General features: G+C 41.8%; 1 protein-coding gene across 1 annotated transcript in view; it reads right to left on the bottom strand.

The window, feature by feature from the left end:
• Nucleotides 1-19,248, bottom strand: part of FRY (FRY microtubule binding protein) — a gene marked incomplete at its 5' end in the record, with an annotated part of 648,830 nt that extends 629,582 nt beyond the window's left edge. Inside the window, one exon of the mRNA XM_079773965.1 lies at nucleotides 19,126-19,248. The remainder of the gene's footprint in view (nucleotides 1-19,125) is intronic.
• Nucleotides 19,249-25,789: the final 6,541 nt, after the last annotated feature.

Genomic DNA, 25,789 nt, shown 5'->3' with positions numbered 1-25,789 from the left:
GCAAGCTATTAAAAAGATCATATAACATGGCCAAGTGGGATTTATTCCAGGGATGCAAGGCTGGTACAATATTCAAAAATCAACAAACGTGATACATCACATAAACAAACTGAAAGACAAAAATCACATGATCATAACAATAGATGCAGAAAAAGCAACTGACAAAACCCAACAACCATTTTTGATAACAATTCTCAGCAAGTGGGAATAGAAGGAGCATATCTCAACATAATAAAGGCCACATATGACAAACTTAACCTCATATTCAATGGAAAAAACAAACAAACTAAAACCATTTCCCCTAAAAATGGGAATAAGACAGGATGTCCACTTTCACCATTCTTATTCAACACAGTACTGGAAGTGTTAGCCACAGCAATCAGACAAGAAGAAGAAATAAAAGACATACAAATTGGAAAGAAGGAAGTAGAACTCTCATTATTCCCAGATGACATGATATTGTACATAGAAAATCCTAAAGACTTCACCAAAAAACTACTAGATTTAATAAATGAATTGGCAATGTAGCAGGATACAAAATCAATACCCAAAAATCGATGGCTTTTTTTATACACCAATAATGAATTCTCAGAAAGAGAAACTAAACAAGCAATCTCATTTACCATTGCAACAAGAAAATAAAAATACTTAGGAATAAACTTAACCGATGAGGCAAAAAATCTGTACTCAGAAAAGTACAGGAAGTTAAAAAAAGAGATAGAGGAAGATATAAACAAGTAGAAGAATATGCCATTGATTGGTAGAATCAACATCATTAAAATGTCCATACTACTCAAGGCAATCTACAGAGTCAATGCAATCCCTATTAAAATACCAAAAGCATATTTCACAAATCCAGAATACTCCAAAAATTTATACGGAACCAAAAAACAAAACAAACAAACAAAAAACCTCGAATAGCCGCAGCAATCTTGAGAAAGAACAACAAACTTGAAGGGATCATAATACCAGATTTCAAGTTATACTATGAAGTCACCATAATCAAAACAGCCTGGTACTGGCACAAGAACAGGCATATAGATCAATGGAACAGAACAGAGAACCCAGAAATCGACCCAAGCCATTACATTCAATTAATATTTGACAAAGGAGGCAAATGCATACAATGGAGTCAAGATAGTCTCTTCAATAAATGGTGTTGAGAAAATTGGACAGATACATGAAAGAAGAAAGAAAGGAAGGAAGGAAGGAAGGAAGGGAGGGAGGGAGGGAGGGAGGGAGGGAGGGAGGGAGGGAGGGAGGGAGGGAGGGAAGGAAAGGAAGGAAGGAAGGAAGGAAGGAAGGAAGGAAGGAAGGAAGGAAGGAAGGAAGGAAGGAAGGAAGAAAGAAAGAAAGAAAGAAAGAAAGAAAGAAAGAAAGAAAGAAAGAAAGAAAGAAAGAAAGAAACTAGACCACCATCTTACACCATACACAAGAATAAACTCAAAATGGATAAAAGACTTAAATGTAAGTTGTGTTACCATAAAAATCCTAGAAGAAACTGTAGACAGCAAAATCTCAGACATCTCCCATAGCAATATGTTTACAGATATATCTCCTAGGGCAAAGAAAACTAAGGAGAAAATAAACATATGGGACTACATAAAATAAAAAGCTTCTGCACAGCAAAAGAAACCATCAACAAAATGAAAAGGGTAGCCCACTGTATGGGAGAAAAAAATTAGCAATGATACATCTTATAAATGTATCATATATAAGGAACTCATACAACTTAACAAAAGGGAGACAAATTTAAAAATGGGCAAAGGATCTAAATAGACACTTCTCCAAAGTGGACATACAGATGGCCAAGAGACATATGAAAAAATGCTCAAAGTCACTGATCATCAGAGAGATGCAAATTATAATGACAATGAGGTATCACCTCACACCTGTCAGAATGGCTACCATCAACAAATGACAAGTGCTGGTGAGGATGTGGAGAAAAGGGAACTCTAGTACACTGCTGGTGGGAATGCAGACTGGTGCAGCCATTATGGCAAACAGTATGGAGTTTCCTCAAAAAATTAAAAATGGAACTCCCATTTGACCCAGTGATCCCATTTCTAGGAATATATCCTAAGAAACCCGAAACACCAATCAGAAAGAATGTATGCACCCCTATGTTCATAGCAGCACAATTTACAATAGCTAAGATCTGGAAACAGCCCAAGTGCCCGTCAGTAGATGAGTGGATAAAAAAGCTGTGGGACATTTACACTGTGGAATACTGTGCAGCAGTAAAAAGAAGAATCTCTTACTCTTTGAAACAGCATGGAGGGACCTGGAGAGTATCATGCTAAGTGAAATACGGCATTCAGAGAAAGACAAGTATCACATAATCTCACTCTTATGTGGAATCTAAGTAACAAAATAAACTGATGAACAAAGTGGACCCAGAGACATGGAAGCATGGAACAGAGTGTGGAATCTCAGCGGGAAGGCAGGGGAGGGTGGGTGGGTGAGAGGTAATCAACCAAAGACCTTGTATGCATATAAGCATGACCCATGGACACAGACAATGGGGCAGTGAGGGCCTGGGGAGGGAGGTGGGGGCGGGCTCAAGGGGGTCAATGGGGGAGAAATGGGGACATATGTAATACTTTCAACAATAAAAAATTATAAAAAAACATATTCCAACCCAAAGCATTTTTAAAGCATTCATGATAGTTCAGAGACCTTTTTAAAATATTTAGGCCAGGGCTCCATGGTTTCCACTGTCCATATTTCATCACCATCCCAGGCTAAGACCAAAGAGCTCATAAGAAAGAGCTAAATTGGTTGTGAGGTTCTGACTTTATTTTTATAACAAGAGCCTTCTACATGTTAGGCATAGCTTCTGCTTATCCCCCACAACACACCTATGAGGCATACATTCTAATCTCCATTTTACAGAGGCGAAAGCTAAGCACCTATAAACATTAATAGGAATGGAGCCACTTTAAAACTGAGCAGGAGCTGACTTTGCAGAGGAACTGCTTTGCATGTTTTACGCCTCAAACCTTAGAATATTAAAACACTGCAAAATAACCTTTGGAATAGACCCTCAGCAACCTTGTTTTGAAAAAATCTGTTTGCAGACATAACAAGAAATCAGTTATTATGACTACTGGACTAATGACTATTGAACTGGAAATGTAGAACTGACATTACTATGTTAGTTTATCTGCACTGAAATTCCTTTCTTCTATTGGTGTAATTGTTCCCCTTCCCTTTCTCATAAATACCCACTGCCTTTATCTCCTACTGGAAACATTATTTGGGCTTCTGTCTAAATCAGCATGTCCCACATAGCTAGTCTTTGAACTCAAATAAATACTTTTTGCTTCTCACTTTGAAAGGCGTTTTTAGTTTTAGGTTAACACACCTACTGTGTGCCAGGTCCTAGTCTGAGTTATGAGTTATCATGCATAGGAGCAAGGGCCGAGTTGTCTGGCCCAGGTTATACCACCCAAAAACAGGGTTCTGTTTAGCAGTATGATTTCCTACCTCTTCATTGCTGCTTTCCATGCCTCATAAATCCAAGTGCCACTGTTTAGAGAATGGTGGGCTATCAGGAACAAATCTAGATTTGTCTACAGTGCTATATCCAGATTGCTCAAAATCCTTCAAAGTCAGCCCCAAATCCAATGTTTGTGCTGGTGACCACTGTCTGGAGGGTTTGCCTCTCCTCACCCACTGGACAGAGATTTCAAACAGTAAACCCCTGGGAAGGTTCACTGTGAAATGAGGGAAGGGTGCAGAAGTATTGTTTTGGTAAACAGCAGGGAAAGAGAACTTATAAACTACTGAATGAGTACATTTTTCTGTTGTAATAAAGCAGACTGATAGTTTAATAGGAAAATAAGAATTTCCTTCCATAGACAAACCTAAGATGTAAAGGAATCATGTATAACTATCCTCTGAACATCCTTACTAGAGAAAAACAACTAAATATATCTTGTTCACAATAGGTTGGAGACCTGAATTTTCAAGTTTACACTTGCAGAGTAATCAGTTTTATTGATCAACTGCCATCTCTCTAAGTTACTGGCATTTGTGGATAAAAAAGACTAGAATCGCCCTAGCCGGTTTGGCTCAGTGGATAGAGCGTCAGCCTGTGGACTGAAGGGTCCCTGGCTGGATTCTGGTCAAGGGCACATGCTTGGGTAGCAGGCTCGATCCCCAGTAGGAGGCAGACGATCAATGATCCTCTGTCATCATTGATGTTTCTCTCTCTCCCTCCCTCTTCCTTCCTCTCTGAAATAAATAAAAATATATTTAAGAAAAGAAAAAAAGACTAGAATGAACTAGATCTGAAAGAAAAAATAAATTAAATATGTTCTAGGACAAAAGGAGGAGCTGCTGTCACAGCCAGACTTTCTATATAACTGAAATATGTTTTCATTTAATTAAATAGGCTCTAATTATGCTATTTACAGCCACTGCCACCACAACTGTGTGGAAGTTTTAAGTAAGCAAAGTGTAAATGTTTAATTTCTTACAGGCTAAAATGTATCCACTTCTAATGTTAAAAAAGCATTAATAAATAAATAAATATTGGAAGAAGTGTAATAAAATACAGAGGTACTGCCTTCATTTCATGAAAAAAATAATTAATTGAAAATAAATAAAAATAATTTTTATTGTTAAGCATGTACTAAGAAATATTATATTTGTAGGGATATATGTTCAGTCCTTGGGTTACGTCAGACTCGACTTACGTCATTTCGTGGTTATGTTGCCATCTCTCATTTACAGTATTTATAAAAAAAAAAGTTCTGTCATTTCAACATATGTACTTATGTGCTTTATGTTTTTTATTATTTATTTACCACAAGTAAAGGTCAGGAATTATTATCTTTCTTTTAAATTTTTTTTACTGTTTCACTTCATTACTGCTGTGTATGTGCTCCATGTGAGTGATGTAGGTGCTTATGTAGGTGGGTTCCGAATTACAGCGAAAATCGAGTTACGTCGTGCCGTAGGAACGGATCTCTGATGTAACCCGAGGACTGCCTATATAGAAACTAAATCATCAAACCACTTAGTGTGTGGCCAGTACCTTATATCTTAGAGACATAGAACTATAAATATATTTAAATCCATCTGTAATAGTGAAAAGTTACATGTATATGCATAGTGATATGAGCTATTCAGAACTCTCATTTATTTTCCTTTAGGTCCTTATTTGCATTATTTTACAATTTGTGTTATTTACAATACACTATATCTATATATATAAAAGCCTAAGCAACCGGCCAACCAGCCAACCAGCTAGCTGGTAGCTATGGTGTGTACTGACCACCATTTTTGAACTGGTCATTCTCTATGTACCCAGCATCCTCCAGGGGTCAGATGCTCAACATCGGAATAGAAACCACAGGCATGGAAACATGGAACAGACTGATGAATCTCAGAGGGAAAGGGGAGGGAGGAGGGTGGGAAGAGAATAACCAAAGATCTTATATGCATACTAGAGGCCTGGTGCATGGATTCGTGCACTGGTGGGGTCCCTCGGCCTGGCCTGCGGGGATCGGGCCAAAACTGGCAGTCTGGCATCCCCCAAAGGGTCCTGGATTATGAGAGGGTGCAGGGCCAGGCCTAGGGACCCCACCGTTGCACAAATTCATGCAACGGGCCTCTAGTATAATATAAATTAAGCCAACATTTTTGGTTAAGGTACAATTAGTAGACTGACTTCAGGTGAAGCTGGATAAGGGACTTTGTACTGACAGTTTCTAAAGTGGTCAAAAGTTAAAAATTATAGGGTATGTTTCAGAATTGTGCCAATCTATCTATATAAAAGCCCAGTGACCTTTACGGCAGAGCGACCAGAACGACTGGTCACTATGACGCTCACTGACCACCAGGGGGCAGATGCTCAAAGCAGGAGCTGCCCCCTGGTGGTCAGTGCACTCCCACAGTGGGAGTGCCGCTCAGCCAGAAGCCAGGCTCAGGGCTGGTAAGTGCAGCAGTGGTGGCAGGAGCCTCTCCCACCTCCGTGGCAGCGCTAAGGAGCAGTGAGCCAAGCAGTAAGAAGCAAGCAGGAGGGCAGTTAGGAGCAAGCAGGCAGGCTGTAAGGAGTGAGCAGGCAGGCAATTAGGAGCGAGCAGGCAGGTGGTTAGGAGTGCGGGGTCCCAGATTGCGAGAGGGTGCAGGCCAGGCTGAGGGACCCTGGCCCAACCCTCCCCCTGCCCCCCTGGTGCACAAATTTCATGAATCGGGCCTCTAGTGTCATTATAATAAACTACAAGTTATTATTTAACCTAAACTTATTCTGAGAATAATTAAAACAAATAAGCCTCATTGCCCTGAATTACATGTATTCAATCCCAATTCACTATTTTTAAAAGAATAGCATTTTTAAAGTACTCTTTATAAAGAGCAGAGCCATCTTATAAAGCCATCTTTCTTTATAAGAAAGGTGCAGAGTTATCCAGGTAACGCTGACAGGTATGGAAAGTAACCATGACAATCTATGGAGGAAAAGTTCCATAAAAATGAGAGTGAATAAGGAAGCACAGACATATGGGAAATTTAGCTGAATGGACAAATGGTTCCACATTCATATGTTATAGCCCCAGTAGGTACATCCCCGTGTTCACACAGCTGGCACAGCCATATGGAAAAGGGAGAGTTTACTTCAGCACTTGTTTCAGAAGACAGAAGAGAGTGTCTTACTGCAGAAAGATTCCCAACAAAGTGAGCTTGAATTATCTGAAAAACATTGTTGGAACACACTCCTCCATAATGGTAGATAAATGAGGCTTTGTTGCACTTGTGACGTCCTAATGGACAGACTTTGCAGAAGCCCTCCATACAGTATACTAAGACTGCTCATGCCAAGACAGTGCTCTGTCTGTAAACAGAGTGTTCTGCTTGGCACTTAAGCATGATGGCTTAGGATCAACAATGGGATAGTTATATTAACATGAGAGGCCCGGTGCACGACATTCGTGCCCTCAGGGGAGGGATTCCTCAGCCCGGCCTGTGCCCTCTCACAGGAGCCCTCGGGGGATGTCTGACTGATGGCTTAGGCCCGCTCACCACGGGGAGTGGGCCTAAGCCATCAGTTGGACATCCTTAGTGCTGCTGTGGAGGCAGGAGAGGCTCCCACCACCACCTCTGTGCTTGACAGCCGTGAGCCGTGAGCCCAGTTTCTGGCTGAGCGGTGCTCCCTCTGTGTGAGTGCACTGACCACCAGGGGGCAGCTCCTGCATTCAGTGTCTTCCCCCTGGTGGTCAGTGTGCGTCATAGCAACCGGTCATTCTGCCATTCAGTCGATTTGCTTATTACCCTTTTATTACATAGGATCTGTCAATCATCACTTTCTTCTACTTTGGTTGGTTAATCCTCAATGAAGATCTTTCAGTAAAGCATATCCTCTTATTTAATGGTGTTCAAGTAAAATGGATACCACCTTGCAAAGTTCTGCAAATAAGCAAATTCATCCACAAAAGTCCAGAAACTTTACTCAAGTTCACAGATTAAAACTAATGATCAGACTGGATAGTTCAGAAGATTAGGAGAAAGGTATTTAACCAGTCAGTGCAAAATGAAAGTGACTTAGAATATCCCTTTTAAAATAAGGTCGAGCCTTCTCTACAATACTGTTAATGAAACTGATATTAAGATATTAACAGAAAACTTCCAAAAATAAAAATTTCATATATTTATTTATTTTCCCTGTATGTATATTTGGGCAATTCACCACAGACACTGACACCATAAAGAACAGTCCATAATCTCTCAGAACCTAATTGCTTATAAAGCAGGCTTGATTATGACTTGATTTCATTTTGACTGTTATTAGTTCAGACCAGTTATTTTTAAAAAGGAGGTTCTGATGAATTTATATGTCATTATTTTTTTAAAATATATTTTATTGATTTTTTACAGAGAGGAAGAGAGAGAGATAGAGAGTTAGAAACATCGATGAGAGAGAAACATCGATCAGCTGCCTCTTGCACACCCCCTACTGGGGATGTACCCGCAACCAAGGTACATGCCTTTGACCGGAATCGAACCTGGGACCCTTGAGTCCGCAGGCCGAAGCTCTATCCACTGAGCCAAACCGGTTTCGGCTATATGTCATTAAGTACCCAATCTTTCCGCAGGCCAATATCAATACTCTTGAGCTTATACCATCAGTGGAAAACAAAATGACTACAATCAATTCTTACCACACATTTGAATTGGTCCAAAAGATCACACATTTTTGAACTGGTCATTCTCTATGTACCCAGCATCCTCCAGCAGCTATCTGACCACCTTGGGAGTGGATAGTATCACCCTTCACACACTCAGTCTCCCCAGAGCAGCCTATGCTCAACTGTCTGATTTCTTGGGTTTGCTGGGTGCTCAGGGAAGTAAGGGTTTGGGTTAAAAAGCTCCCCACCCCCAGTAGCTAAGGTTGGGGGTTTAGAACACCTCACACTTTGTCTCTTTGGGGATAGCTTGAATAAAACTTAGAATAGCAAAGAAGAGGCTATTCTAAACTGAGGAGGAAAACTGGAACTGAGGTTTTTAAACACTTTTTGGCCATGGGTTCCTTTAAGAAATTAATCAAAGCTACAGACTCCCTTCCAAAACAAAAGAATACATACATTTGCCCATGTTTTGCATGAATTTCAAGGACGAGATCTTATCCAGGATGCAAGTGCAATCATCTGTGCCACAGCCTTTTCCCCACATCCCTTGTGAGCTCTGAACTGTGTTTCTTGTTTTCTAATCTTGTTTCTAAGCTGGTGTTGGTTCCCTGGGTAGGTGGGCCTGGGCCCTGAGTCCCATGGGAGACAGAGAAGGTGGGAGGAGGGCGTAGGTCCCGGTCTCCTCCTCTGTTTGCCTCCTGATCAGCAGTCCTCACACTTGGTCAGTTGTGGCCCAGAGCTCAGCAGCTGTGCCAGCTCTGATTGTCTTCTTCTAAATGGGGGTAATTCACACATAATTTCTTTTCAACACTTCCAGTATTCCTTTCAGATGCTAAGGACATGATCCAACAAGAAATCAAGTTCCACGGTTTCAGTAAAAATACAATTCAAAATACATACTATACTGTGGACATTTCAACTGTTTAACAAATACTGAGGAGAAACTAAAAGCACCCCAAAGGCACCAGCCTGTAAGTGCTGCCAAAGTAAGTGTCTGGAAGGCTTTTAAAGAGATTGGTAGCTTATTCAAACAGGTCAGATGGTCCCCCAGGGCCTGAGTCCCTCCTACTGCTGGGGAGTGAGCCACTTACACAGCAAAGATGGGGACAAGCTCAGGACTAAATGCTCTGAAAGGCCTTTGTCAAATGGCCCTTCTCAGCATCTCTGACATCACCAGAGGGCAGTTACAGTTACAGCTCAACCAGTTGTTAGTATGTCCTGACAGCCAGAGCACCTCTGACTTCCTTTAAGAAAACAAAATCTTCTATTTCAATTGGGGGGGAACCACTCTATAAATTACATTATTTTCTAACTACTATGCTATACATCTGAAACTAATACAGAATAGTGTTGAGTGTAAACTATAATTGAAAAAACAAAAAATAACATACCAAATAAGCAGATAAATAAAATAAGTAAAAAAGCCCACTTATAATGTATTAGGAATACCTTTAACCAAAAAAAAAAAATTTTTTTTTAAATATGGAGTACTGTTTTAGGAAAGTTTACCAGCTGTGGTAGTTGCTAATAACACCATATTCCTTTTTTTTCTGGTACAACGTGGGTTTTTGTGTTTGTTTGTTTGAATATAGTTTTATTGATTTCAGAGAGAAAGCGAAAAGGAGAGAGATAGAAACATCAATGATGAGAGAGAATCATCAGTCAGATGCCTCCAGCATGTCCCACACTGGGGATCAAGCCTGCAACTGGGCACAAGCCCTCACCAGGAATCGAACCATGACCTCCTGGTTCATAGGTCGACACTCAACCACTGAGCTGGGTCGGCCAGGTAAAACACCATATTCTTAAAGTTTGTTCTTTCAGATACATCATAATTCCTCTCTGAGAAGACAAAGATATCAGGGGAATAGAAGGCATTGTATAACAGGAAAGAGAGTGGAAACAAGAAATGGCAATGCAGAAAGAAAGATGGGGAAAGAGGGATGAAGAGGGACACTGCTGCCCATGTGGCCACGGAGGAAAGGACACTGGGGGCTGGTGATGTCCAGGCTCAGTATTCCTTGGAAGAGAAGGTAAAAGAACAAAACTATTGGAGGCTAGAGAATAATGACCCTGACTCATTTCTTAAACTGTATAATAGTGTGTATTATATATTTACTAGAGGCCCGATGCACGAAGATTCATGCAAGAATGGGCCTTCCTTCCCCTGGCTGCTGGCACCACCTTTGCTCCGGAATGGAGCCGCCTTTCTGCTCCAGCCCGGAGCCACCTTTCTGCCTTCCCACACTGCCCAGAGGCCTGAAGGGGCTGGGGTGGTGTGGAACGCCTGCATCTTTGTTGGGTTAATTTGCATACTCACTCCTGATTGGCTGGTGGGTGTCATGAAGGTACGGTCAATTAGCATGTTACTCTTTTACTAGGTAGATGTGCAAATACACACATAAATATACATATATATGTGTGTATATATATATTATTTTTTGTAGGAGGGTGGAGCTGTGATGGTAGATAGAGAAAAGAGGAAATCAAGATAAGTGCAAAAAGAAAAAAAAAGAACATCAATTAGTTGGAACTTGTTAGAAGAGCTTTGATGGGCTTTGGGAGAATTGAGGTAACAAAAAGCAATTTATATGTTCCTAGGTAAAATATCTAGATAAAGAAACAAGAAGGCACAGTAAGTGTCTGGTTGTACTGGTAAAAAATCCATTCTTAATACTCTTCTCAGTAAAATCACTGGAGGTTTCAGGGACTGATACTCAAAATGCAGGACCATAAAGACAGGCTAGGTCTGTTCATCTCTCTGGCAACCAAATTCTGGCTACGTAGTGGCTCATTAGATTCTGAATTGGGGAAATACAAGGAGAAACTCAAATCAGACTATTTGTAAGCAGCTCTAGTTGAAGATGGAGGGAGAGGTGATTTAAACTATCATGAATTTTGATTATTAGCTGTGGGTTTCAATTCTCTATCATCTCAGGTCCCAGGGGAAGCAATGTTTAAGAGCCAGCTGTAGAAATAAAAATATGATGGGGAGAGTGGCAGCATTCTGAATGGCAGCTTTTGACTGGCAGATGGCCTTGGTTTTAAGAGGCCAGTTGGCAAGGTTGTGTCTCCTGACAGTCATCTACCAGGAGATGCAAGGTGGAAAAAGCTCCTGTGCACTTCCACATCAGAACCACCAGGATGGCTCTGAGATGCACAGATCATGAAATAGTGACAGGCTCATGATGATAAGAACCAAGAAGATAAAACTAAGGTAGAGAAGCTGTCTAATGTGCTATTAAGGTCTGTAAGTGTCCAAACTGAATTCTGTTGTTAAATTTGTTTCTACTGTCTAGAAAAACATCTAAGTAAAAGAAAATCCCAGTGAGGAATTCTGTCACAACTGGTTTCTGAATAAAAGCCCTACAATTATCTTCTTTAGTGCTGGTTCAGGATTGTTATCATTATTTTCGTTTTACTTGTAACAAATGAAAAAGAAGTGGACATAGGATTTCAACTTTCCAAATCACTTTAGACTTTTGCCAAAGCACAAACCACACCATTAAGTGCTGTTATTATTGTGTATGTTTTATGCTCTGGGCTGATCACACAATGATCTAACATTTGTATTTCAATGCCCAAAATATCTGCTCATGTCCCTCAATGCTATGGAGTAGAATCTGAGTACTCATGTGACACAGTCCATATTCATATCAACACCTTACAATAACATATTATTAAAATTTCAGTTTTGATTTCTTGCTTCTTCATTCTAGGTAATTTAACTATCAAATTATAAAGTATTTTGTGAGGACTTTTATTCATAATTAATAACAATCTTTGAACCAAAAAAGGTGGGAACCAAGAAAGGTGGGAATTCCAGTCAAATTATGTTTTTAATTCAGCAGAGAGTTATTAAGCTCCTACAATGTGCCAGCACATTTCTAAGCTCTAGGGCTTAAAATGTAAGCAAGAGTGTGCCTCTTTTCACTCTACTCTCAAAAGAGTAAAATTCAAATTCATAAAGGTTAAAGCTCAAATAGAATGAAAATACCGAGAACAGCTCCAGGAGGGCTGTCCCTTAACCCTCTCCCTCCCATTATGGGGTCTTATAAGGGCTCTAGGAAGCAAAGGACTCATGAATGTTTCTGATGCTGAGAAGTACCAGAAAGCACTCATGTAGATATAATGTCCATTACATATTTTGAATAATTCAGATATTTTCACTTATTATTTCATTTGACGGAATACACCAATTTTTACATGGGCCTAGTTTGTGTACAGAATCAGAGGTTAAAAGGCCCCTATATTTATAGCAGCACAATTTACAATAACTAAGATCTGGAAACAGCCTAAGTGCCCATCAGTAGATAAGTGGACAAAAAAGCTGTGGTACATTTACACCATGGAATACTATGCAGCAGTAAAAAAAGAAGGACCTCTTACCCTTTGAGACAACATGGAAGGACCTGGAGAGTAGTATGCTAAGTGAAATAAGCCAATCAGAGAAAGACAAGTATCATATGATCTCACTTATATGTGGAATTTAATGATCAAAATAAACTTATGAACAAAATATATCCAGAGATACAGAAACATGGAACAGACTGTTGAATCTAAGGTGGGGGAGGGTGGGTGGATAGGTGGGAAGAGATCAACCAAAGAACTTGTATGCACATATGCATAACCCAAGGACACAGACAATAGGGTGGTGAAGGCCTGGGGTGGAGGCTGTGGGCGGGCTAGAATGGATCAATAGGGGGGAAAAGCGGACATTATGTAATAGTCTCAACAATAATGATTTTTTAAAAAAAAGAAAGGCCACAGAAGCCTGGATTGTAAAACACACATTAGGTTAAGAAATATGCTTCACTTAACATATCCTAATCACCCAAGGACTGTCATGACAAACATGAACTCTAGGTCAGCAACGTAAACTAGGCAGAAATGCTTTCATTGGCAAGTTTAGGCTAATGTTGCTGCTCTAATTAGAGTTATGATGTCAGTTTGGAAACACAATGGGTGAGCAGCTGTGCTCTAGTGAAAGCATTCCTACAATTTCCATCAACATAGATAAGCTCCTACACAATGCAAAGGAGATGTGTGGCAGTCAGAGTGGAAGGAATGGTAAGCAAAGGGCAATCTCAGAATTTTCACTGTGAAGGAGTTACCTTCTTAGATTATTATTATTTTTTATTGTCTAAAGTTTTACATATTTCTCCTTTTTCCCCCGACTAACCCCCCTCCCTAGCCATTCCTACCCCTGGCAAGCCCTCAGCGCCCCACTGTCTGTGTCCATTGATTATGCTAATATGCATCCATACAAGTCCTTTGGTTGCTCTCTAACCCCACATTCTTAGATTATTAGATTGACCTCCTGCTTATGCTTTCATTATTATTAATGTGCATGGTCAAAATTCTAAGGAAAAGTCATAGACTTTAAAGATGTCATCATCATTACCCAACCACATAAAGAAAAGTTACAAGGCAACATTTTATTTCATTTACTTCGTTGTGAGTCCTAACACTCCTAGCCTCATGCACTCCTGCCACTCATCATTAAAAATAATGCCCTGAGTCTCACCCCATGTCCATCCCGCTCATCACCACCATCCATCAGCATCCTCAAAGTGGACATGGGTTAGTACAGGTACATTTAAAACATACTTTGCCTAAACTTTTCATCAGCACACTCCCTGTTAAATGCTTTCATATAACTCTGTCCACTACCATTTCTTTATGTGTATTTATATCCTCTCATCTTCTGATCAATACTGACATGAAGTTAAGAAAAGTATGTTTCATGCTATTTTGAGTAACTCATATTTAGAAGTCTACTCCTGAGCACAACAAATGCCACACACAATTCACTTGCAACTCCCATTTTACTCTGAGAAACAACCTTTTAAAAAGTCGCCATTAACTTTCATGTTCCCTGACTTTTGTTGATATTCCAAATCCACGGTGAATAAGGAATTACCCCAAAGATATAATAACCTTGTAGATTTCAAAATTCTACAGCTAAAGATGTATTTGCTTAAGGGGTTATTTATGTTTTTAAAGACTTCAGTGTTTTGCCTCCTTTTCACCCTGGGTGGTTCATCTTTCATCTGTGGAGTGTGGAGTTTCTTATCTTTTCTTCCTCTGAAGATGAACAGTAAACACCTGACTGTTCCAGCAAAGCCTGACTGTGAGCATTGGCTGGACCATCTGGCACCATGACTCAGATTTAATTACTGGTTACTGGATGAGTACCATGTGTCAGACCCTGAGTGAGGCGCTTCTGCACAATTGGCTGAATACACCATGTGTACATGGGCCTAATTCATTAGGTGACTATTTAACAAATTCCCATGTTACCATGTCTTTTATCTTCTGTATTCTGATGTTTTGACATCTTGGGGTCTTGATGACTCTAGAGGAACTACTCTTCACAGGGTGAGCAAATTCCTAGAGATAAACATCTTTCCTTCCAGTATGCCTTTCCTATGCAAACCAACCAATACTGAGTCCAAACTCCCAATCACCTCCTTAACTGGCTCTCATACTCAGGGCCACTATCCCCCTGCCCTAAACACCTCAGAGCCAGGTACAAAACATCTAGGAACTTCCTTGTGTCCCAGAGCCCTCTGAAATTATTCCAAATAGCCAATCCTAAACCTGTTTACCTTGACTCCTGTTCTTTCCAGTGGAAACCACAATAAAGTCTCTTGTCCACATTTTCCTTATTCCCTCTGACTCCACTGCTTCCCTGCTTCCCATGGAATATGAGTATAATAAATTTCTTCCTTTATGACAGTAATATCTATATCTGCATGTCTTACCATACCTGATTAAAACAAATCACCCCACATAATCATAGAACTAGCAACTAAGACTAGCAAACACCTGTGGTGTGTGTTTTTTTTCTTCATTCTATCCTCTGTGTTTAGAAAAAAAAAAGATTTAAACTTTTATTTTTCTCATTTGTCATTTGTCTAATCCATGTTAACAATACTTAATAAAAGTAAGTATATGTAAGTTCCTTTAGAGCAGTGGTTCTCAACCTTTCTAATGCCGCGACCCTTTAATACAGTTCCTCATGTTGTGGTGACCCCCAACCATAAAATTATTTTCGTTGCTACTTCATAACTGTAATTTTGCTACTGTTAATGAATCATAATGTAAATATCTGTGTTTTCCGATGGTCTTAGGCTCTACAGCAGCAGTTCTCAACCTGTGGGTCGCGACCCACAGGTTGAGAACCGCTAGTAGGGTCGCCTAAGACCATCGGAAAAGTCCCTGCCAAGTCCCTTCACAGCACCCACTACCCTGCCACACTACTTCACCCATACACAGGGAGAGTCAGGAGCAACACTTCTGCCCACATCATTCATCCTCCCCTGAGCCAGCAAACCAGATGAATCTTAGAAACCCATCAGTGACCTCTGTCACATGTGGGTTTCACAGGTTCTATATTTCACTGGACTAGAATCTGGGTGTGTTATTGCAGGTCCAACTAATTATGTTCATAGGCTGTGGGGTAATTTGGTCAATGCTAACTTGCTTCAATCCTCAGAACTGCTTTAGAGCTCACTGCTATGTTACAGTTCCCTGCCATTCCTTTTGCTGGCATCCTTATCAGGCTTGCTGTCCTTGTCCTAGAAATGGACTTTGCTTGACCAGGGAACAATAAAGAAGCAGAGTCAATGACAGGTGGAAATATGAATTGCCCATCAAAATTTTCTCTATCTTTTTCATCTGTTTCTTTGTCAACTGTCAAAATATAAAGGATAGGCTTTGGGGGAGGTTAAAAAGTGGACTACAAGGCAAGGCCATTAAGTAGATATATATGTTCTTGGTGGTGTACATCCAGACAAGGTTACAAGCACTGAGTTTCTGTTTCAAAGGGACCTACTGAAGTAAAGGGTTAATTCTGGCGCTATCAAATACACAGACCACTGTTAAAGTGCCATGTCATAACATAACTGGCAGTATTTTCTTTCTTTTTGTATAAAATAAAAATAATGCTATGTCTTACAACTGATGGCATTAAGATTTGATGATCATGGAAATAAAGATGGTTGGCTAGTTAATTTGGAAGTTTTATAAATAGAAGAGAATACATAGTGGAAGTTTGTTGATATGGGACAGTTTTAAGTTAACGAGGTATTTGAATGAACCCAACTTTAGGCAAACTGTGCAATATCAATAATTTGGTAGACTTTTGTAAATCACTAGTCATTATAAAGATATGTACTTCACTCTATCCCAACCATGTTTCTAATACATTTTTTTATCCTGGTGTAAGAATGTGACAATGAGCATACCTCACACTCTACTTTCCCGGCTTTAATTAGTGCAGCTCCAGTGTGGGGGAGTTTAGAGATGTTGGAGGGGAGATACTGGGGCTGTCTTCTAAACTGAATCCCAAATACCATTGTGAGGGATTGAGTGAAATAATTAGACAGGAGAGTCCACTTAAAATCCCAAAGCATGCATATAGGACTTTGATATTCTTAGCACTAGAGTAACATTAGTAAAATGCCACCCACAGGGATATGTTTCCAAGCAGCATATGGTCACAGCTCAAAAAATGCATTTATCCCTTTTAGGCTTATTACTGCCAACCATTTTGGAACCAGAGAGAGTTGAAAACTATACCAAGGATGAGAATACACACAGACACACACACACACACACACACACACACACACACACACACACACCTAGGAAAGGGAAATATTAAAATAACAGCTGTAGATTATAGTAGCAAACTTACTGTGTCATAACTGTGAAATCAATTTTTTTTATATTGTTCAGCCAACTGACAACTACCTAAGTGTAAAAGCAAGTAATCAGATCAGAAATAGGTATGTGGTCACATACATCACAAGAGAACATGTGAAGGGTTGTATATGGTGAGCACATATCTTCAACAGTGTTGAGACAGGCTACAGTATATACCTGGCATGTGAAGGCTGCTTCCTGTTCCCAGGGTCCTAAGTTAGTTTCCTTTTTGGTTAGCAGAGGGCAGTTCAGGGACTCCCTGGACTAGTACTACCTTCTCCAGTAACTTTGTTTCAGTCTTTCCTTTATGTAGGCTGGCCTCTGTCAGGAATTCTCTGCCAGCTGTACAGGAGGACAGGTACACCAGCGTGAAGCTGAAGGGGATGTGTTGCTGCTAATTGGGGGTGTACATGTTCAGACCCAAAATAGATTTGATGACTGTGAGGGTAGAGACTGCTCTATGTTTGCTAGTGAGGGGAAAAACTCTGTTATCTGTCTTTGGAATAAATTTATCTGAAAGGGCAAGGAGCTTCTGTCTGGAGCTGTCCATCTGATTTACATGCTGAGGACTGAGGATGGAGGAGAGTCTGGAAGTCCCTTGGTGAGATGTCACTCCTTGGTGAATAAAACACCTGCTGGGCACAGGCATACAGTGATGGGTTTCCAGAAAGAGAAGATGTTCTATAAAGGGGTCTGGTTGAGGATGCCAGTAGGCAGTCTATGCTGCCATATTTGGATTTCCTACTATAACACATATTAGTCTCTCTCAAGAGGGGCTGGGAGATAGCATACAGTACATACAAGTTCAAATCCCACCCTTGTCACTTACTTGTCATATAATCTTGGGAAAATTACATAAACTCTTTAAACTCTAAAACAGAAAAAGTAATAATACCTCATCAGAGATTGTAAGAATTAAAGTAATAATATATGTAAAACACCTAGTAGTATATCTGGCACACATACTGTGCTCAATATAAGAACACTGTTCTGTCACCACTGACTAAGGAAGTGTCCTTCTGTTCATGATGTAAATGTTCTTACAGATAAGATGTTACCAGGTGTGGGGATAAATCATATGGGCCACAAAACATGCTGATGTCCTTGGCAAAGGACACAACAGGGCACACAAGGTCTCCGGGGCACAGAAGTTAGTATTATGAAATAGTCTTACGGTATGACTGTATCGTGGTAAGAAATAAAGTAACTGAGAATCCACATGTGATCAGAATAGCCTCAGGATGATTAGAATTAGATAGTAGTCAACATATATTTGTTGAGAACTGCTAATTTCAAGTCCATGCAATACCCACTTTACTACCTCTACCTTGAGCTACTTTGTGTTCCTACAATCTTGTGTAAAACTCATTTCTGGCTCTAATTATTTCTCTGCATTAGAGAAAGTTTTGTAAAGCAAATGATCCCTACCTATAACCTATCTAGTTTTGAAGGCTGAAACTTTCTCCTGTCTTCAAGGGGATACACATGCTCTGCATTCTTTGTTTCCACGTGTTACCCTGAGAGCTGGGCCACAACTTCCCCCTCCTTTCCTGTGCTCCACAGCGGCCAGCGCTCAGGGAAAGCCTGCTGCAAGTCGTGGCAATAAGAAAATATTCAAGACATGACAAAAGTAATCACTGGCACCTTGGGCATTCTGGTGATTGGGGGCTTTAATTAGAAGGTAAAGTAGATAGACAATTTTTTTTTAAGCTCTGAGAGTACAGACCTTGGTAGAGCCCATTCTAGAAGGGGAGAACATGGGGAAATTGACTACTTGATGCACTGCTTTCAAGCAAAAGTCATAGTGGTTCCCAAGGGGGTTCCTACAGATGAATTTCCTCAAGAACAGCCTGTGTCAGGAATGCTGCTCTGATCAGAAAGCGGCGTGGGTTCCTGCATGCCCACATTCAGGGCACAGGCACCCGGCAGGCAGGGGAACTGCCTCTATTAAAGGCGCGGGCCTTGGGGACGCCAGTCTGGCTCCTGGAGCCTCAGCATCAAACTTTCTCCTGGAACAAAAGCTCTTTCAAACCACTTGGAGGCAGAGGCAGATGGAGGGTGGGGATGCCACCAGCTGCCGGCCAAACACAGCACCTCCCCCTGGGCTCCCACCCTCTTCCTCCCTGGGACGGCCGCCTGGCAGCGTGGCCCCGCCCCGGCCCCGCCCTCCCCCACCGCCACCCCGGGAGCCAGCCCCGCCCCGGCTCCAGAGCCCAGCGCCGCACGGAGCCTCGACCTGGGCGCTGCGGTGCCCCGGCCAAGGAGCGAACGCGGCCACTACCTTAGGAAGAGGCCAGGGCTCCTGCGCTCGAGGAGAGCCGCAGCATCGCCGGGTCGCCGCCGCCACCGCTGCCTGAGCCTCTCCGGCTCACCACGCTGCACTCAGCTGGCTGCGCCCGGGCTCGGCTGCCCGGCAACCTCCACTGTCAAGTGTAGCCCCGCCTCTTCTGCGCCGGGATTGGCTGTCGGCGTCGTTGTCCCGCCCCCGCGCCGCGCCCTCCAGCTCCCGTGCGCGCGCCGCCTAGGAGGGTCCCTCCGCTAGGTGACGCTTCCTGTGGGCGTAGCGCTGAGGCTCGGTTCCCGAGCTGTGCCGGGTCCCGCTCCTGGGCCAGAAGAAAAGGAAAAGGGAGGAAGAAAAGGAACGGAGAGCACAGCTTCTCCCGGGGAGGTCACCTGGGCAGCTCTGCCCTGGAATCTGAATTCTACAGACACATTTATTCAGAGAGCCCAGGGAAGGTGGACGAGGGTGGGGTGTTGGAAGTGTAGCCACAGGAGGTTTTGCTTTTGCTGCTTGTTTTTTTTCTTGTTTGTTTGTTGGAGGGGAGGGGGAGGGGTGTAGGGGGGAGAGGGTGGGAGCTCGTTAATTTTGTTTTTGTAGATCTACTTTAAAAAAAAAATTATTTGTCAATCACAGTTGGCATTCAAAATTATATTAGTTCCAGGTAAACAGCATATACAGCATAGTAGTTAGGCAATCATATAATTTACAAAGTGATTCCCCCCATAAGTTTAGTATCCCATAAGTATAGTAATCATACATAGTTATTACAATTACTGACAATAATTGTCCCTATGTTGTACTTTATATCGGCAGGACAATTTTGTGATTACCCATCTGTACTTCTTAATCCCTTCACCTTTTTCACTCAGACCTCCAACCCCTCCTCCCATCTGACAACTATTAGTCTGTTCTCTTTCTATGAGCCAGTTTCTGTTTTGTTTATTTATTTTGTTCTTTAGGTTGGTATCCTAACCTGAAGGTTCCCTCACACACAGTGTACAGTTCTTTATTTTATAAAGAAAGTAAATTCAGTTCAACACGTGTCCAGGATCACAAGTCAGGAGGTTGATTCTATGCTAATATAAGAAATCAAAGCTACCTCGGATTTTATTTATTTCAGTCATGGGAGAGATGATTCTAATACTCGATGCTCTGTTTACATGTAATGAGATTAATTAAAAATCCAGAGAAACAGGAAGTAGGTTAGTGATTGCTAAGGAGTGGGGAGAAATGAGGAGTGACTGCTAATGGGTAGAGGTTTCCTTTTGGGGTGATGAGAATGTTCTGCAATTTGATGGTGGTGATGGATGCACAACTCAATATATACTAAAAGCCACTGAATTGTACACTTTAACTGAGTGAAATTTATGGTATGTGACTTGTATCTCAAAGCACTTAACAGAAATATATTGCGAGTGAGATCGCTTTGGGGAAACCCACTTAAACACATAGTTGGACTAAGTCACAATTCTGTTCTTTGTAGACAGAAAATTATGTGCACACACCCATCATTCATGTATTCATTCATTCATAAGCCATGTTCATCTTTACCAGATACTCTGAAGGGATACAAAGATTAATAATACAGGATCTGTTGTCAGACTATTGAGGGAACAGGCATTATAATACAATAAGGTGTCTGTTACTACAAGGGAGTTAAGCTAAGTGCCATGTTTAGGTTACTAATGTTGTTGGAAGTGGAGTCTTTGGATACTGCTGGAATAAGAATTTCTGGAGGTTCCCATGGGAGGGTAAGATATTGTAGAAAGTTTTATTTCTGTGGAATTACACCTCTGAATTTCCAACATCCTATTTTCCTTTGTCCTGCTAAGGAAGAAGTCCCAGTTTGTTTTCAACAGAGCTAGAATCAAAGCTGGTGTCCAGAGTTTTTGCTCCATGTTAGGGCATAGTCCCATCTAGCACCAGGCTAGCTTAGTTTGTGTTTCCTGCTGCATCGTGTGTGGGGGCCACAGGGCCACACGGCTATGGAGGGAACACGGGCAGGAGCAAAGCCAAAGGAACCGAAGAGCCAAGAGAGAGAGTGCCAAGAGCCAAGAGCAGGAGCCCCTCTGCCTAGGGGACTATGTATTCCCAAATTTCCGTGGGCTTCAGTGGCGCGGCCCACTCTGGCCAATGATCTCTGTTCCCGGGTTAGACCGTCAGGCAAGTACCTTTTCTACGTACCTTCCCCTACTCACTGCACATGGCTCTATCTCCGCTTTGTGCAGTCCTTTCCCACAGTAATCTGCAGGGAGTGGGCTGGTGGGTCCCTGTAGTGTGCAAAATAGCTTCCTGGTGAAGCTGCCCAAATGACGTGCCTGTAATATCTGGCCTTCCCTTTGCTCCTTTCCCATCTATCTATCTATCTATCTATCTATCTATCTATCTATCTATCTATCTATCATCTATCTTTCTATAAAATAGGAATATGCAAATTATCCAGGACGCCATCACAACCATTCACAGGGTGGGCAGGGCTGCGGGGCTGCCAGGTGGGACTCCAGGTCTAGCACAGATTTCGTCCCACCCAGGCAGACTCCCCCATGGGCTTGCAGCTGATTCCTGACGCCCACCTGGGGTTTACTAAACTTTACTGGAGCTGCTCCCCACACCCCCACCCCCTGCCCCAGGACCACGCTGCCTGCAGCAGGTCACCCCAGCAGTCTCCTGACAGGCAGGTGGCCGGGGAGAGCAGAGTGGGGCGGGGGCTGCAGGGAGCCACGGAGGGGTGGGCGGCCAGGGCCAAGTTCCCGGGGATCTGAGGAGAGCACCTGACAGGAGCCCGGACTGCAGAAAAGGAAGATGAAGCGGCCATGGGGAGCTCTTCCAATCCCCCTGCATGGACGCCCTACCCCAGCCCCCGCACCCCCAGGGGGACCGGGAGGCTGACCAGACATGACGACCCATCAGCGTTCCCGAGGCACCTGCCTCTCAAAGAAGTGGCGCGGCTCGCTCCCGGCTCCTGCGGGCACCGGCAGCTGGCTCCTGCCAATTCCCACAGGCACACTGTGGCTCCTTGGAAGTGGCAGGCGGCCTACTGTGCGCGATATTGTGCACTGGACCACTAGTTGGTAATAACTAGCTAATTACAATGGTATCACTAATAACTGAGGAAGAATCTCGGCATCAGTCATGAAGGACTGGAGTGCAGTGTTTGCTCTATTAGAAACGACAGATGTGGCCCATTATAAGAGGTATGACAGGAAGTAAAGCTGGACAATTACTCACAGGACAAAATATCACTGTAGATTAGAGCTCAGTTCAAAAGGGGCAGCTGAGTCTTGAACATTTAAATTGCTCTGGGTCTTTTCCCATCCCCGGTATAATGCATGATTTTGGTTTTGAATGGTCTCAATCTAATCCCAGTTTCATTATCTAGTAAAAGCACAATAGTACCATTAACTGACATTCATGTCTGCTTTTCTGGTACACAAAGTGCTTTCCTGAATTCTCTCCTCAGAAGCTGAACAGCTGAGGGAGTGCGCTTAAGGCCTGTGGCTTCTAAGTGATGGAGCTGGAACAGGCCTCCATTTTCTGGCTCTGAGTTCCATGTTCTTGACATTATCAGCCATGTTTGAGTTGTGAAGCTTCCTTAGAAGCAGCAAATGAAACCTGTTTTCACACTTAGAGTTGATCTTTGTGATTGGGAAGTAAGAATATTACAGGCCCTAAAGGAACCTCTCCTCCCTCCCCCGCCGCCTCCCACCCCTACACACACACACACACACACACACACACACACACGCACACGCACACGCACACGCACACGCACACGCACAGCTACTGATCTCCTTAGCTCCTCACCTGGAGGCTACACATATTATCAGTACACAATTGTCAGCATACCTACAGCACTGTCCTTCCTCTTCACCTTTCCTTTCATTCCTCATGAGATCATGAACACATTTTGAAAGCAGGCCCTGTGCCTTGTTAATGTCCTTACTTCCCTTCCCCCATTTGTATCTTCATCCAACCTCACCCAGCCCCTTCTCCAACCTCTTCCCATCCCCAGAGCCTAGAGCCCAGTAGGCCCTTCACAAATTTTTAAGTGTTTAATGGTATTTTATCATCAAAAAGGGAATCATGCCCTAGCCAGTTTTGCTGGGTGGTTAGAATGTCGGCCCTTGGACTGAAGGATCTTGGGTTTGATTCCAGTCAAGGTCGCGTACCACGGTTGCAGGTTGCAGGTTGCAGGTTGCAGGTTGCAGGCTCAAACCCTGGCCCTGGTTGGGGCGGGTGTGGGAAGCAACCAACTCATGTGTCTCTCTCTCACATCAATGTTTCTCTCTGTATCTCCCTCTCCCTTCCACTCTCTAAAAATCCATGGGAAAAATATCCTGGGGTGAAGAGTAACAACAACAAAAAAGGGAATCATTTTTTTCAATACTAATTGTTTATAGTGCTGACAGACATTGTGAAATTTGGGTATTAATTTTCCCATTTAGCACATATGTTCTAGAGCTTTGGGACTCAGTGTAAAAACATTAAAGAATTACATTGTACACATAATAAGCTGTGAATTGAACTCTAAATCTAAATGCCTTTAAAAGTTAGTCTCCATCCAGGAGACTATAATCGTAACATTTTAACAGTAAATAAGTAGCCCTTGAGAAAATAATAATTTTAATATTTATTACATAATTTTTTGGAGCTGAAGAGATAATTTACTAGTGGTTTTAGAGGTCTTTAAAATCTTCTCTAAATCTTTCTTATTTCTTTATTTTTCTTTCTCCCTTCCTCCTTTTAGGCTCATTTTATATATATTTTTTATTGATTTTTAGAGAGGAAGGGAGAGAGAGAGAGAGAGATAGAAACATCAATGATGAGAGAGAATCATTGATCGGCTGCCTCCTACTGGGAATCGAGCCCGCATATCGGGCACGTGCCCTTGGCCGGAATCAAACCTGGAACCCCTCAGTCCGCAGGCTGATGCTGTATCCATTGAGCCAAACCAGCTAGGGCTAGGCTCATTTTTATATGTCATAGGATTCTGATATTTAATTAACACCTGAGCATTACAATTCCCTTTTTCATAAATTGCTGTACAAAAATATAGAGAATCTAAAAGGAAGAGGAGTGCTCATCTCCTTGGAGTTCAAATTGTTGAGAAAACCAAGGAGGAAGCTGTAACCAATCCTCTTACAGAAGCAGATATTGCCCCTTCTGGGGGAGTTATTATGTGTAGGAAAAATGAGATAATGATAATAACAAGCTACTTTGTGAATGTTATCAAATATCATCAATACCAGCGAGATAGACCCCTAAATAAATATTTTTCCAATAAATATAAAAACAGTTAACATGACAATTTTCTAAACATATTCAGAAAAATAAGTTTGAGGGAAAGGACTGACCTAATTGGGCCACACATGATGGCATCTGGCAAATAATCCTTGGGAACTAGAGAGTGGGTTGTTTGATGGGCGTGGTTGCCTATCAGCTCTCAGCTCTGCTCCACAGCCAGGGCTTTGCAACCTTCTCAAGCAGGATTCCTATTTTCCAGGTCACAAGGCAGAGAATTACTGGGATGTGACCTATTATTGCCCCTAAGGATATTTATGGGACCTGCTTCTAGGGGTGTAGCCAACCAAAGATAGGACAAGAGAAGGGACCAAAAATACTTCCGTGCTGAGCTGTCTGCCATATCCTGGTATTTTTTTTTTGTTTAAATATATTTTTATTATTTCAGAGAGGAAGGGAGAGGAATGAGAGATAGAAACAAAAATGATGAGAGAGAATCATCCATCCACTGCCTCCCGCATGCCCCCTACTGGGAATCAAGCCCGCAACCCAGGTATGTGCCCTGACTGAGAATCTGATGGTGACCTCCTAGTTCATAGGTTGATGCTCAACCACAGAGACACAACCCACTATTTACTTCCCAAGGATTATTTGCCACACACTAGTGTTTTTAATCAACCAGCCATAAGGTTCCTTACACTTAACTTATGGTGGAATTTCCGGAAGGATATCAGCAGATAGTGATTTCAAAAATAAGTAACCTGATAAAAAAGAAAAATTTTGTAAGTAGTATAAATGTGAAAATTAGGAAGGTTTTATAAAAAATAAAAATTATGCTATAATTGCATACTCTAAAAAATTAATAGTGGTGACTTTTCCCTAGCTGAGACATGAACTATCAGGGAAAGCATGAAGATGAAGATGGTTTTTGAGTTAACAATGAGTCTTGAGTAAGCAACAGTAGTCTGAGAATGAGAGGGGAAGAAGGAGCATAATGTATTGAGTAAACAGCACCTGGAAAGTCCCATGGTATGAAAATGTGTACAGTCTCAGGATGAAATGTGGAGGGGGTACATGGTTCTCTCCATGTTAACTGCTTATCTGTTCTCTACCTTTGTATATTTGCACATTCCCCACCTCCACCTCCAGGAAAGTAAGTACATATTTCAGAGAGAAAAGAAACAGGCTCAAAGTAAGTTAGCTGTTACCATAGAGAATAAGAAAATAAAAATGTTCATATTATGTAAAAGGAAAGTCAAGCATGATATATAATTACACAGAATAAGTCATTAAAAAGGCTCTTTAATAGAATAAAGAAGAATAGTTATCCCAAAGGAAGCTACTGTTTTGACATTAAACTGGGAAGACATCCAAACATTTAGACTACGATTATAGCCTTTGCTTTTCTTTTGGAAGACTTTAT

This window comes from Cnephaeus nilssonii (assembly GCF_951640355.1).
Source record: "Cnephaeus nilssonii genome assembly, chromosome: 6".
Classification (NCBI taxonomy): Eukaryota; Metazoa; Chordata; class Mammalia; order Chiroptera; family Vespertilionidae; genus Cnephaeus; species Cnephaeus nilssonii.
The sequence above is the reverse complement of the archived record's forward strand: the minus strand, read 5'-3'. Positions and strand labels throughout refer to the sequence as shown.